Source organism: Saccopteryx leptura, chromosome 3, assembly GCF_036850995.1.
Source record: "Saccopteryx leptura isolate mSacLep1 chromosome 3, mSacLep1_pri_phased_curated, whole genome shotgun sequence".
Taxonomy (NCBI): Eukaryota; Metazoa; Chordata; class Mammalia; order Chiroptera; family Emballonuridae; genus Saccopteryx; species Saccopteryx leptura.
Genome location: NC_089505.1, coordinates 111,514,758 through 111,530,665, shown reverse-complemented (window position 1 = coordinate 111,530,665; position 15,908 = coordinate 111,514,758).

The following is a 15,908-nucleotide window of genomic DNA, read 5'->3' as shown; positions in this document are numbered from 1 at the left end:
GGCAGTTAAAACTGCACAAAGCAGAGGCATGAGGGTTTAACACCTCTCGCTGACCGGAGGTCTCAGGGGCTCAGAAAAGCCTCAGAGAAACCAAAATTAAATTGCCCGGAGAACAAGAGAAGTTAAAGGCAGTCAAAATAAAATCATGCTTAATTATTAGCAGGTAAGGGCTAATGAAGATGCCTGATTTACCTAAAGGTTTGGCTATTTCTCCATCTTGCTCTAAATTAGCTATCAGTTTTTATACGCAGTCTTTAGAAATTAATTATGTCTTGTTTCTTAATAAATTCTACCGCACATACATGTTTTACACACGTACACACGTACACTTTTTGTTTCTGTTTTGTAATTGCAGTGTGTGGATTTGGGAAAACTAAATGTCGGTAATTATCCACAACCATGGTAAGGCCTTTTGTTCAAGGTGACTTTAGCCCAGACCCCACAGTTCCCCTAGTGGCCGCTATCCGAATTGCAGCACAATGACCGTAAGACACGAAAGGTTTCCAAGGAGGGATGTGTCTGAAAAGAGGCATCAGTCTGCATGGGAAGTTTTATTCAGGAGAGAGGGGACATAAGGCAATCACCAGGGATGACTGATTTATGTTGTACAGGGGGAGTTCTTAGAGGCCAGGAAGGTCTCCGTGACTGGAAGAGCTCAGAAGCAAAGAAGCCACCCAGAACCTAGAACAGCCCCCTTCCCTGGGCCCAGGGCCCAGAGTGGGAGACCCTGCCCAGGCGGAAGGAAGGTGGTGGAGGTCAGAGCCCAGAGCCAGCCTAAGGAAACTGCATCTGCAGCAGGACCACTGAGGAGCCAGAGGGAGGAGGAGAGTTATGCCAGGGGAACTCTCCAGGAGGCGGAGGGAAATGGTCTGAACAGGGCAGGGAGAGCTGGGAAGTGGAGGAAACCAAGTTCCTCCTGACCTCAATCATTGAGCACAGGCACTGGGCTTGGCACATAGATGACTGGCGAGGCTTGAAGCCATCAGGTTAAAGAGACCCAATGCCATACCTGAGCAAGCTAACCCCTCTGCTGGGAGCACCCAGCCTCCACACCTTTCCCCATCTAGCAGTAGATCTAATCCCAGTCACAGCTGAACTCCATCCAGCAAAGAACAAAGTTTCAGGAGTGCCTGGAAATGCCTTCCTGGTTGGATGCCTCTAACCAACCTGATTCTGCAGCAGACCTAGTGAGAGGAGGGGCCCTGGGACCAGACACCTGGGTACATGGGTGGGCAGCTCTGCGTTCAGGTAACAAGGACAACCAGTGCACTGGCCTCACCTGCTCCATAGGGCTACTGAGGCAGCCTCAGGGCAGACTCTGTAGAGAATCTTCTCCGTCTTTCCAAGGGCCATTGGGAGACCCAAGAACACAGGTTCTGGAGCCAGACCCAAGTTTAAATTCTGACTCTGTCACTCGTAAATGTATTATCTGGGACAGGTTATTTCACCCACCTGAGTATCCGTTTCCATGTCTGTGCATTTAGCACAGTAGTGGGTAGAGAGGCTGCAGCCAGACAGTGCCTCAGAGGAGCAAGAGAAAAAGAATAAATAATAATAAAGAAGGGAGAGACTCAAAGATGCCCAGAAATGAGCATCCTGAGGACAGAGGCCCACAGTGGGGTGTAGGCCCTCCAGACAGAGGCAGAGGGGAGCTTGTGAAAGAGGAAACAGCAGGAAGGTTTTGGAAGACGTTGGCAGACTGGGGAGTGAGTCAGTTCTCACGGCCGCTGAATAATTCACAGGGCAGCATGGATGGCATATGCTTCCTCTAAGCCCTCCCCAGCAGGAATACCAGCCTTCTCCCCCTCTTCCCCATTCCCCACCAGTCGTTGCCCAGGAAACCAGCTTCCTCCTCCTGGAGGAAGGGCCGCCTGGGGCCCAGAGAACCTGGTGTTGGAGGGTGGAAGGGAAGTGGAAGGGGATTCATGGGGCCGGGGAAGATTTGGTGACCCATAAATAAGTCGGTGCTGCCAGCCACTGTGAGGTTGGGAGGGCAGGAAAACCTAGGAAAAGAGGAGGCAGGGATCCCAGGGAGACTGGCTCTTCAAAAGCCACTGGAGATGCTACAAAATGAAATAGTAAAAGTACAGAAGCAGCAACTGCTGACAATGACAGATCAGAAATGAGACTGTGTCCAAGGGCAAAACGTCAGGGATTTTGTCTGATTTGCCTTAGCTCCCTTTCTGGGTTTTGTGTCTGTCTTCCTCCAGAACCCCGCCCTCCATCTTCCCCTGTGCCAGACTCTGTCTCTATGGAAAGTTGGCATCTCCTAAACTCAGAGTGGACTTTCAAAAATAGCTCCTCCCCAGCTCACCTTGGTATATACGCTCCAGCGCCATCTCTGGCGTGTACAGGCAGGGTCCGGGTGCCATCTCCTCCAGGAGCACCCCCTTCCAGCTGCCTCCCCCACGAGTACCTGCCCTCGCTCACCACCTGAGGCCTGGCTGCTCTTGTCTTGTGTTTTCAGACTGCCCCCCAAGATCCAGGACCCTTGCCTTGTCCCTGCCCTAGCCCCTGTAGGATCCCAAGGTTACCCTTGTGTTCCTTGTGTTCTCAGGTTACTTCCTAATGCAGGAGACATCCAGATCTGCCTCATTTAGTGGATAACACTAAAGCCAAGAAACAGACACTACTCCTGTCTGGCCAGTGCTGAGGGCTTTCTGCTGTCACAACAGATGAAGGTATTTACTGGTGAATGAACTGAGGTTCAACTCCTAATGCATCTGGAACTACAACCAGTTACTGGTTTGTAAAACCCTGTGCAAGTGGCTTAATCTCGCTGAATCTCAGTTTCTTCACCTGTATAGTGGGACAACCCTGTCTCCTAGGATTAAGTGAAACAAGAGAGTATAGCACACAGTTAGTAAGTCATGGTTGCTGTTGATGTTGTTGTTGTTTAATATGACTGTTATTGCGATGATGTTCTATATATTTATATTATATACAACACATATGTGTGTTGTGTTGTTATGTGTTAGTCCTTCCTTCTATCACACTGTTATCTTTTTCTGCCCACCTCAGAGGAGCTCCTGCTTGGAGCTCAGCTGCACAGACTTCCATTTGTCACAAAGTCTAAAACATTAAAAACATCACTCAATTAGCAAATTTGCCATCATTGTCTGAGCAAGCTATAGTTTTTTGATTGAATTTGCCAAATATGATCATTTTATTGAGCAAACCACATTACATAAAGTTGAGTTTGCACTCCTAAATTAAGAGAGTGACTTTAGATATGAAAAGGATGCTGCAAAAATAAGGATTGCATATGTTTCAGATTTTTTCAAATTCCTATTTTTCTCCACAGAGAAAAATAAAAGGTTTAGGTTATTTTATTTTTTTAACCTAAGCTTTCCAAGTTTTCAAAAAATGTTAAATTTTCCACTCCATAAGGTGAGGGAAATATGCCAGAAACATAGAATTGTGCCTCAAGGATGCCCTCAAGCTTGACAGCCCCATTTCTGAGTCACCCTACCTATAGCCCAACTAGGTGGGGTTGAGCCAGAAGTCCTGTGACCCCCTCTCCAGGTTCAGGGCCTCAAAACAAAAAGCCAGATTTGGCCTGGCCCCAGGCCCAGATTGGTCTGGTGTTCTTCCATATCCTCAATTCCAAGCCTTTCCCTTCTTACTACTGCTCACACCAACTATCATTGGGTTGAACTGTGTCCTCCAAAAAGACAAGTGGAAGTCCTAACTCCTCAGAACCTTTGAATATGGTCTGATTTCAAAATAAGTTCTCTGCAGATGTAAGTTAAGATGCAGTTATTCTGGAGTACTACTGTAGACCCTTGATCCAATAGGACTTGCGTCCTAATAGGAGAAGAGACAAGAGACATACAGGGAGAATGCCATGTGATAACAGAGGCAGAGATTGGAGTGATGCAGCTATGAGCCAATGAAAGCCAAGGATTCCCGGGAGTGATGCAGCTATGAGCCAATGAACACCAAGGATTTCCGGGAGTTGACCAGAAGTTAGGGAACTCTGCTGGAGATGCTGGGTCAAGGCATCTGCCCTAGGGAGAAGACCTTTGAACGGATCTTGAAGGATAAATGGGAGGTCCCTGGGACCACACTCGGCCAGGCTAAAAATGGTTGCCCTTGCACCGGCCAGTGATGCGGACCCACCAAAGGTTTTAGGCAGAGAGGTACTAACAGAATCAGAGTGTGCAGAGAACAATTTCTTTGGCTGCTGTGACAATTTCTTTGGCTGCTGTGACCAAGAAATGGTCCTCTGCTGTGATCAGAGTGTGCAGAGGACAATTTCTTTCCATCCAACTCTGATGGAAGGAGTGTTGAGAGACAAGGAGAGCTAGGAAGGGTCTGTACTAACAGGCCGGGGATGAGAGGAGGAGGCCAGAACTAGGGTCTGTTATCTGGGATGGAGAGGAAGGGGTTGATTCAATCAAATGCATGGCCTGTCAGACACTGGAGGGGGACCTTGTCTAATGAGAAGAGAGAACAGAAAGGAGCTGCTGGCATCATGTCCAGACGCCTGGCGGGATGAAGGTGGGCTCCAGGCAGAGATGTCTGCCAGCTGGCCCGTTGACTGTGACTGACCCAGGCAGATGGGTCAGGACCTCACCACATCTCAGCTCCCCTTCCCAGCTCCCGAGGCCTGGAGCTCCTTACGCTGGGCAGGAGGGGGAGAGCATCTCCATGCTGGCCCAGAAAAGGAGAGAGGTGGTTTGCTTTTGGTGACCTTCAGTCCAGGGAACCAAATCTGAGAGGGATCCTTTGGAACTGTTATCGTGGGGGTCATTGGTGACCTGGCTAGAGCAGCCGCCATGGAAGGGTGCAGACAGAACAGCTGGAGAAACAGAAAACGTGAGTGCGTGGCTCGACAAGGATTTGCCTAGTAAGGAGAGGAGAATGAGTGGAGGAGGGAGAGATCTGTGCATGATTTTGGACTGAAGGGGGAAAGTCAATAAAGAGGAAGTTAAAATAGTGGGGTCCCCGGGGAAATTGACCGGGAAAGGATACAGGGCAAAGGTGAGGATAATTGTCTTGGACAAAAAGATTCCGAAAATACGATCCTCCGAAGATGAACTGAGGCAGGCACAGCATTAAGGAGCACTCCTGACTAATGGCCTCTTTCTAACGAAATTCTCTAATTTCTCTGTAGGTGTGTCTGCAGATAGTGAGGGGGTCAGGGTTGGGGGTGTGGAATCAGGGCTCCAGGAGAGTCAACGGGCTGGTACAGCCAGTGAGGGGAAGGAGCTGTCAGGAGGAGGCAGAAAGACGAAGACAGAGGAAGTCCTCAGTGGGCAAATTCTCCACCAGTGCCCAGGACCCAGGGTGCAGGACAGAGCAGTAACGCTGGGCTGGGCTGGTGTGGCCTGGGTCCTGGGCCCTGCAGTCATGCTTGGACTTGTCAGACAGTGCGTCCTGATTTTTGAGTGGGAAAATATGTTGCCTGCTGAATCAGTTAGGGTCTCAGCAGGAAACAGATGGCACACTGAAACTGGGTAATTTAAGGAGAGTTTTGAAGGGTCTGTTTACCAAGGTGTGTTGGCACGGGCTTAGGGGAACCATAGGGGCAGTGCAGTCCACTCAGGCTTGTTTGGGGGAGAAACTGGTACTGTGTGACCACTCTAGGGCTGCAGGGGCAGGAGAGGGATGACAGTGGACCCAGAGAGAGAGGCTTGAAGCCAGCCAACCAACAGAGACTCAGTCAGACCTTTGGTCAGCCAGCAGGGAGGAACCGGGGAAAGTATTACCCCAACCTCACTCTCCTCCCTCCCTCCTGTCTTCTGCTGGGGGTGCCCATTGGCTGAACTCACCAGGAAGCCACAGAGCAGAAGAGCCCGTTTATGGGTCCGAACAGGTCAGCAGGTTGGAGAAGGGCAGAGGGTGGGGCAAACAGAAGACATGGAAGCCAGCTGTCAGGGTCACCCCCTTCAGAAAGGCTGTGCTACCTGTGGAAGAAGGAGCAGACTCTTCATGTGGCCCCAGAGGGCTCAGACACCGAAGGTGTCTTTGTGAGTGTCAGGAGGGGAGGGTGTAAGGGGCGGGAGGGAGAGGAGACACTTCTCATCAGCCTCGCAACTCACCCCCACTCCTCTGCATCCCCCCCCACACACACACACACAGCACCTGATTTCTCTCTGGCAGCAGCATGGCAACACTCCTGTTTAGAAACTTAGTGATCAGATTCTGTGATTAGGAGGAAGAGGGTGGCAGACAGAGAGAGAGAAAATACTACAAGGGGTTAGAACCTCTGGGGCTCAACAGACAGCCAGATGGATAGGCAGACAGACCAGGGGCCACCCCCCCACTGACCCCTGTCCTGCTTCTTGGGCTATCAAGAACAATTGAGTCAAAGGTGCTAATAGATCCCTGAGAAAGATAGATGGAGTAATCAGGATAAATTAAATTAACATGCACAGGGCAATCAACACTCATTAAGCCAATTTAGTCAAGTGATGACCTCAGTCAGCTTTTATTTAATCATATACTTAAATGTCAAATCAATATGCAAATCTCACCCAGGCCTTTTTCAATTATAAGCCATTAAAAACTTTCAAGTAAATCAATGCAACCAGGCAGGGCGGGCAAGGCAGAGAGAGACAGGCTGAGCCCCAGATAAATGGACAGTGAGCCTTTTGTCTACAGCACTCACTCCGCCCCTTCTCCCAGGGCCCTCACTGGTCCACCCCTACCACCTACCATCAAAACTAGCCCCCTGTGTCCCACCCCCCTGCGCCTGAAATGGCTATAAGGAAAGAATAACGCTGAACTGACTCAGAGGAAAGCCACATAACTGCATTCACACTCCTCCGTGCACGCAGCCTTTGTTTTTTGCAGTGAGTGATTGTGCCCATCCTCTTGTTGAAGCCTCCCTAAGACCCTGATTAAGTAGATTTTTATATCCCCAATTTATCAATGACCAAATGGAGCTCAGAAAATCCTAGGGGCTTCTCCCAAGACCTCAGTTCACCCACAGAGAAGGAAGATTTGGGGTAGCACCCTGAGGTCACACCCAGCCAAGGTCAGTCTGCCACTCTGATGTTCAGACAAAGACGGAAAGGGGAGGAGGGATATGAAAGAGGCTTCTCTTCCCTCCCAAGACTGAGTCCCCACCCCCAATGCCCTAGTGAAGTTGCGTGTGACTAATCCATGTTTAAAAGGCTGTGTCGCATTTGGTTAACTTCGCCCAGGCCTGTGAAGAAAAAAGTCACACCATGACTGCCTTTGCTTATTATTATCTCTGATGCTGGCAGAGTTTGTAACACCAGTGGGATGAGAGACAGACAGACCAAGGTCTCACAGCAAGGGAAATAGGAAAGAAGGGGCCAGCTCTCAGCAGATTCTTGCTAGGTACCCACTGGCATTGTGTCCAGTGCTCTTCCTTAGTGGTCTTGTGTGGAAGGTATAATCACTCCCCCATTGCAGATAAAAGAAAAGGAAGCAAGATCAGAGGGGGTGGTTTATGGCCTTGAGGTTGCACAGTGAGTTAGTTAATGGAGGAGTTGGGAATGAAAACTGGGTCTTTCTGAGTCAAACGCCTCAAAGTCCACAGGTTATCCATACCCAGGAGAGCCTGGAGCCTATTCACATGGGCCCTTTCCCAGGGGGAATCACACCACCCACTGGCACAGGCCACCTGCGAGGGCAAGGCCCTGGCTTCCTGGAGCTGATATGAAGAGTCCAGGGGAGCAGACGGAGCAGCCTGCCTAGCCTAGGAGGTCCAGTGTCAGGCTGGTGCCACAGAAATGACAGCTGCTTCTCAGGTCTGCCGAGAGCAGAAAGGTAAAACACCGGAGGAGTTGATAATATCCCAGCAGAGCCGGACTGAGGATGCCGTCTGGGGAGATGCACAGTAATTGACTCGCACGTGGCACAGTGGTGTCGAGCAGCGACCCCACAAGTGGTTGGAGTCAGTGACCACTGATGTGAAGGAGCTAACACTAGTGTCTTTGATAGTTTCAGGGTCGCATGCCTGCAGCTCTGAACCATTCCCAAAGTGGGTAGAGATGGACAGCCCCTGGCTAAATAGGGGAGAGAGAAAAATAAAAACCCATCTGGCAGAGCCAAGAACCAGTGCCTCTGGCCAAGGCTGCAACCATGAGAATTAGAATGGTGCCAGCCCTCCAAAACTTATCCAAAATGGGGTTGGAAATAGTACAGGCAGAGCCTAGTGCTGGTGTCAGCACTGCAAGTCTGTGTCTCCAAACCTCCTCAGTTCTAGGCAAACCTGGATAGTTGGTCCCCCAACAAATGAGCCAGCCAGGACATCCACCCTGTGTCCTCCCCTGCCCCCTCCGGCAGCACGGGCAGAGCTTAAGTGACTCCTGACAGTTTCCTAACCAGAAGGCAGAGAAAGAGAGGAATGAAGGCAGGGAGCCAGATGACCACTTTTCAGTGCATGCAGGTTTCCAGAGCTATCCTCGGGGCATTCAAATACATGATCTCATTCAATCCTTGAGACAACCCTCGCAGGCAGATGTTATTATTCCCATTGCATAAATGAGGAAACCAAAGCTCAGGTCTGTTAAAGAGCTGACAAAAATATGTAAATATATCAAATCAGATGTTGTACACCTTAAACTTACACCATGTTATGTGTCAAATATATTTCAATTAAAAAAAAAAGTAACTATTTTCTGAATAGAATTTAACTGATAAATCACAGCCAGGGAAGCAGAAGTAAGAGGCACAAAGGGGCGTGGCCATGCAGGCCTTGTGGGCCAGAGGGAAAAAGCAGAACTTAGTCTGACAAATGCCCCTCCTCTAGGACAAAGCAGATTTTAAAGCACTCGTTTTGCAAAATGAAAAGGTGCATTTTCCTAACTTGACCTCCACCATGGCAAGGATCTAGGACATCCGGTCTGTGCACACATGAGAATTAAGTCGTGTATGTGATCACCAGATGTAGGAAAATGGCTGATAGATTAAATTGCAGCCTTGAGACAAGTCTTTGGTGTGGACTTCAGAACGCCAAGTCCTCGGGGGCAGAACGCTGCTCCAGCAAGCCCTACTGTGATTGTTTATAGGAAGCAGCTGATCCCTATGGCCATTTTCCTACATGCCTGGAGGGTCATCGGCCAGTCATCTTTCTCCGCACCTGAATCCACTGTAGACTAATTTGACCCAGGTTCTGCTAATTTGTTCGATGAGCAAAGAGACCAATAAATACGATGAGGCTGCAGAGATCTGAGCTCTCAGTCCTAGAGGCTGGGCGTCCACTGTACCCATCTTTTCTCTACGTTGTGTCTTGTGTGTTTTAAGTTCTGCAGCTCCTTCCTTTCGTGCACACCCACGGCTGAGCTGGTCTCGGCAGCCAGGGCCCACCATGGGTGCCCCCAAAACAAGACTTGCAGAACCTGCCTCATTTCTCTATCAAGTGACCCATCAACCTAGTCTAGTGTGACTCTGGGGACTTGAAGGAGTCTCAGCCTCCTTGTGGATGAGGAAAGGGAGCTCATCCCAAAGTGGGTAGAGATAGACAGCCCCTGGCTAAATACGGGAGAGAAAAATATACCTGTCCTGGCCACAGCACTGCAAACCAACATGTGGACCCTATTCCAACCCAACTGGGCAGCAGAGCTGCTCAGGGAATTCACAGTGGCTTGGAGGGAAGTGTAGACAGGGTTCGCCCATGTGGGTGGAGCCTGGCATGGAGTACCAGACAGAGGAAACCACAGACACAAAGGAATGATGGTGGGACAGTCAGAAGGAAGAAGGGTCATCCCTTAGGTAACTTCCGTCCACACGATGGCCCTCACCTCATTCATACCTCTCACTTCCTTAACCCAACCAACCTCTATGACACTCATTTATCTCCTTCATCAAATGAGCACTTGTTGAGCACCTACTATGTGCTAGGCAGTGTGGTAGGCGCTGGCACACAGCCACGCACAAGCAGATGAAGGCTATAAAGTCTCACGGAGAAGACCGCCTGATAGTATTTCCAGCTCGGCTCCCTCCCTAGGAGCCCTGGCCCAGCCACAGGACCCGGAAGTGCTCCGTGTTCACGATGACTCCTGCATTTCTCCAGCCCCAGCCTCTCCCAGAATGCCAGATGCAAGTTTTTAACTGATCTCTTGATATCTAAATTTGCATTTCTAACAAGTATTTTAAACTCAGCATCTCGAAGGTAAAATAATTCCACACCTTCTCCCTGCGCAAAACCTGTTCCTGCTCCAAGCAGTTACTCAGGCAAAAACCTGGGAGTTGCACTACATTCCTGTAATTGTGCACACACATACATGCACACACATGTACACACACACATACATAATCCAATCCACAGCCAAGTCCTTCTGGTCCAAATGTCACCCAAAATTCCAAATATGACTGCTTCTTACACTTCCACAGCTACCTCCCAGCTCAAAGCCACCGTCCTCTCTCCCAAACCATTAAAGTAGTCTCCTCATTTCCTAACACACACCAGCCTACAGCCCAGTAGCCACGCTCATGCCCGAGCAATCATTTTTCACAGATAAATCAAACCATATGTCTCCTCTGCCCAAAGCCCTCAGCAGCAACTCATACCCTGGCCTCCACTACAAACAAGCAGTGCCCCCACCCTGTGCCCTCTCTCTGCTCCGCTGGACATCAGGCTACTCAAAAGGGGTTTTCTTAATTCAGTTGCTCCACTCCCACCCTACCCCCAATCCCACTGCATGCCACTGCCCTCTGCCTCCAAAACTGCTCTCTCTAAGGTGACTCGTGACTGTCCGCTGGCCAGACCCTAGACTCCCTCCATGGTCTCCTTGGTCTTCATCATCTGTAACATTCTGCCTGTGACACTGCTGACTATCCACTTCCTCCTCCCCAAGTGCCGCCTCCCTGGGCTCTCTGGGTCCAGCTCTCCCCGGCTCTCTCCGATTTCTCTTCCATCACTTTTTGGCTGTTTCCTCCAGCTCCCCCATCAACGGTCAGGGCTCTCAGGGCTCACAACTTGGCTCCTTTTCTGCCTATTGTAAAGACCCTCATCTGCATTCATTAGCTCATCTCTAGTTCACTATCACTCATTCTTGATGGTTCCCTGGTCTAGGTCTGTAGCCAAAACTCCAGCCTCAGATCTGGAACTATACCTGTCCTGGCCACAGCACTGCAAACCAACATGTGGACCCTATTCCAACCCAGTTTCCAATACCCGAAAATTTGACATCATCCAAATCTTCTCTCTCCCTCAACCCCCATGTCTAATTTGTCATCTAATCTGCCTCCTTAATAACACCTGTATTGTCTCCTCTTTTCATGCTCCTGCCTCAAAGAAGACCCTCATTGCCTCTCACCTGCTCCAACCCATCCTCCACTGTCTCAACACCAAAGAGGTTCTTTATAAAATACAGATCTGGGCCTGACCTGTGGTGGTGCAGTGGATAAAGGGTCGACCTGGAATGCTGAGGTCACTGGTTCAAGACCCTGGGCTTGCCTGGTCAAGGCACATATGAGAGTTGATGCTTCCTGCTCCTCCCCCCTTCTCTCTCTCTCTCTCTTTCTCTTTCTCTCTCCTCTCTAAAATGAATAAAAAATATTTTAAAAATAAAATAAAATATAGATCTGGTCACGTCACTCTCCTCCACCAAACATTGGTGTATCAGCAAGCTATTGCTGCATAACAAGTCACCCCAAAACTCAGTGGCTTAGAATAACTGTCATCTGTTATAGTTCGTACATCATTGGGTTGGGTTGGTTGGGTTCAGTTGACCTTGGCTGGAGTCACCATTCATGGTATTAAGGTAAGCTGGTGATTTATCTCTGACCTGGCTTCACTGGGGCACATCCTCTCCTGAGACCAGCAGAAATATTCAAGGCCTCTCCAGACCTAGGCTCAGAGTTGACAAATGGTCAGTCTGCATCATCCCATTGTCCAAAGCAAGACACACAGCTGAACGAGCGTCAACAGTTGGGAAAATTAACTCTTCCCCTGATGGGAATTGATGCAAAGTCACCTAGCAATGGGTGTGGGTACAGGGAGGGGAAAAGGATAGGGCCATTTATGCAAGTCACCATGATAGCTTCCCATTGCCTGCTGGGTCAAGTCTCAACTCCCTGACACAGAGACCCTCCAGGAGCTAACCCGGCCACTTGTCCAGCCTCATCTCCTATTGTCTGAGCTTCCATCCACTCCCCAGCTTCCAGAGCTCTGCAAATATGCCTTGCTATTTCACACTGCCGGTTTGGCTGCACACGTGGTATTTTTCATTCCCAAGGCTCCTCTCCCCTCTCCACCACTGTCCACCTGGGGAATCCTTACCCATTCTTCGAGACCTAGCTCATCCTGGGGCAAGCAGCTCATCCTGGGGCAAGCCCTCCCGCCCACCTTCCCCATCCCACAGGATGGGTCACACCCCTCCTTCTTTCATTGTACCCTATTAGAGCACTTACCCCTATGTATGGCAATGCGCTCATTTCCTCCCCAAGGGAATACCTGACGGCAGTATATTAGTCTGCTATTACCACTGTAACAAATTGCCACAAACTTAGTGGTTTCAACAACACAGATTTGTTCTCTCATTGTTCTGGAATTCGGAAGCCCAAAATCAGCCTCACTGAGCTTAAAGTCAAGGTGTCGTCAGGGTTGGTTCCTTCTGGAGCCTCTAGGGGAGAATCGATTTCCTTGTTTCTTACGTCTTCTAGAGGCCACCTGGGTTCCTCGGCTTGTGGCCCCTCCTCGATCTTCAAAGAGCAGGAGCATCACTTTAGTGTCTGCTCGCATCACCTGCTCCTCTTGTGCCAAGTCTCTTCAGCCTCCATCTGATAACACTTGTGATTACATTTTGGGTTCACCTGGATGATCCAGGATAATCTCCCCATCACAAGATCCTTAGCTGAATCACACCTGCAGAGTTCACTATGCCGTAAAGCTGACAGACACAGGTTCCAGGGAAAAGGACCTGGTCCCTTTGGGGCTGTTGTTTAGCCTACCACCAGCAGTTTCCATATTTCTTCCTTCCCACATCTCCTCCACCTGGCTCAGGACCTGGCACACGATGGGCATTCAATACATTTGATGAATGAGAGAATGAGTGCAGTGTGAGAGAGGCTATTTGAAGTGCCAGGGTCCCCAACAGACTAGCTGGCAAAGTCAGCAGTAAAAACTAGGGCTCCTGAAACTCCACCCCCTACACTCATAAAACAGAAAATATTCTCTATAATAAATAAGAGATCAAACCAGGCCCTCTGTGCAAGGCAGGAGCCAGGCTGCTTGAACTAATAGGAGAAAGCTATTCCTCCCCAGAACTGCAGAGGTAGAGCTGTGAGCTCCCCCCTGGAAGCATTAGCCCCCTGTTTCTTGTCAGAACTGCACAGTCCGGGCTGTGTATTGGTCCTAGGGGAACATTCACCCTATTTTTGTGTATTCAACAGAAAATTGCAGATACTGCTCTATACTAGTCAAATAAAATACTCTCCCTGTCCTCAAGGGCCTGTCAATCCAAACTCCTTTTGAATATCTTTGAAACGACCTACCTTCAGCCTATCACAATTTCCATACCTGTGGGAGCTCATACAAGTCCTGTTCTTTACAGGTCAGATCTCCTCCTGATGGTCCTTCTGTTCATTCAACGAACACTGAGCACCGATGACATGAGCAGCCCTGTATCAGCCCTTCTTTCATTGTTGGGCTGTCCCATGAACTGCCCACTTGCCACTACTTGACATCCCCCACAGGACTTCTGGAACCTTCCACCTTTCTCTGATCATTCCCACTGCAGTGTCCAAGACAGCAGAGAAGTTGGAAGGGTGTCTAGGAAGGGAGATAGGGAATGGCCACTGGAAGTCATCAGTGATTCAAACCAGAGAGGTTCTTGTTCAGGTGAGGGAGGAAGTCAAGATAATGGTGAACAACATGGGAGATGGGGACATAAAAATAATAATAATCACAAATTATTTAATTAGCTCTTAATATGTGCCAGACTGTGTTGTGTGCTCAACAGAGGCTATCTCACTCAATCATCCTCTCATTCCTACGAGAGAAGCATTATTAGACCCACTTTACAGATGAAGAAACTGAGGCACAAAAAATAAAAGAACTTGCCTACAGCTACAAGTAGTACCAGGATTTGAATTCTAGACAATTCCTGTTAGAAATTTGACCCTGAAGGAAAAGTAAGCCATGTGTGTGAAGAGGAAGGTGCTATGTTCCAGGGATTTGTGGTTGTAGGAACTTGTTTTGTTTGGAGGTTCTAGCAGGGGAGCGCAGCTACTCGTATACCCTTGACCAAAGAACGGTCCTCTCCTCTATCGGGAAGGTCGTCCTCTTCGACTGAGCACACAGCTTCGGGAGGGACGCACATGGAGCGGTGAGGGAGGAAGGGGACACCTGCCTAGCCAGCCAGATCAGCCGAATCAACCCTGGCGATCAATGGGGTGACAGATGTCGCAGCCAGATCGACCTCACATCCAGGAACTTGTTTTGTAAGTAGAACACAAATATGCTTGTGCATAAAATAACTGGAACTACATGGACGGGTGGGGGCTCGATGAATGGAGGGAACAGGATTCAGGACATGGGCGGGGGCTGGGTCAAGGCCAGGAGAGAAGGAAGAGAAGGTGGAGGATGACCCAGAGGTCAGTAGGTGTCAGAGGGGCTGGGGGCAAGTGTCAGGCTGAAGACAAATTGGCTGCAAAATTCACCATTCACAACATCTCTCAACTACCTTCTTGCTAGATAGGTCCTCACAACAAACAGTGAGTTTCCGTGAATAGGAGAGTTTTGCAGAGGTGAAACAACTTGCCCAAGGTCAGAAAATTGGTGGCAGAGCCAAAACTCAAACACACTTGTTCCACAAACATGACTCGGACCCACATCCAGCCCTGTGCATGGATGCAACCCCATGAGGTGGGCAGCTACATGGACTGGAGCCCAAACTCAAGAAGATCAGAGGGATGCTGAAGTCGGAGCTAGAGCCAGCACCTTGACAGAAAAGGTTGCCGATCTCTGGACTCAACTCCTAGCCAAGCACAGTATAGCTCGTGATGGATGGCTAGACCACCCTGCCATGCTCAAAATTTCCATTCAAGACTGACACATGGAATCAGGGCCCCAAGAGATCTCCTCCCACCCCCAGATAGGCTAGGGAGACACTTCTAGGAAGACTCAGCCATACCTGAGAGCATCTGAAATCAGAAGAGTAAGCCTAGGAATGTGTCAAGAACAGTAAGAACTAAAAGGAATGAGGAGATGCCACTGTAGGAAAGACTGTCTCCCACCCATACAGGGCTGAAAACACTAACCCAGGGGTCTTCCTGGAGGAGCTACTCCCTGCCTGTGTGTCCACCTGTGGGGCTTGCCTGCACCTCTGATCCCCCAACCCCATGTCAATGCTCCTCTGCCCCCTCCCCCAGCTTTGGAGCTCAGAGAATGACATCAGGGAATGGACTGAGGGACCCAGCTCTGATACAGCCCCCAAGGAAAGGGAGTCTGGACCAAGAGCTGAAGGAAACAAGGAAGAGGGTGACAAGGGGCCTTCAGGCATTCACTCATTCATTCACTCATTCATTCATTCATTTACTTGTTCATTCAAGAAATAATTATTGAGCTCCTACAAAGTGTCAGCACTGGGGGCAAAAAGATGAGCAACAAGCCCTGGCCGGTTGGCTCAGTGGTAGAGCATCAGCCCGGCATGTGGAAGTCCCGGTTCAATTCCCAGCCAGGGCACACAGGAGAAGCTCCCATCTGCTTCCCACCCTTCCACCTCTCCTTTCTCTCTTCTTTCTCTCTGTCTCTCTTGTCCCCTCCCACAGCCAAGGCTCCACTGGAGCAAAGTTGGCCTAGGCGCTGAAAATGGCTACGTGGCCTCTGCCTCAGTTGCTAGAAAGTCTCCAGTTACAACAGAGCAATGGCCCAGATGGGCAGAGCATCGCCCCCTGGTGGGCTTGCCAGGTGGATTCCAGTCAGGCACATGCAGGGGTCTGTCTCTCTGCCTCCCTGCTTCTCACTTCAGAAAAATAAAAAT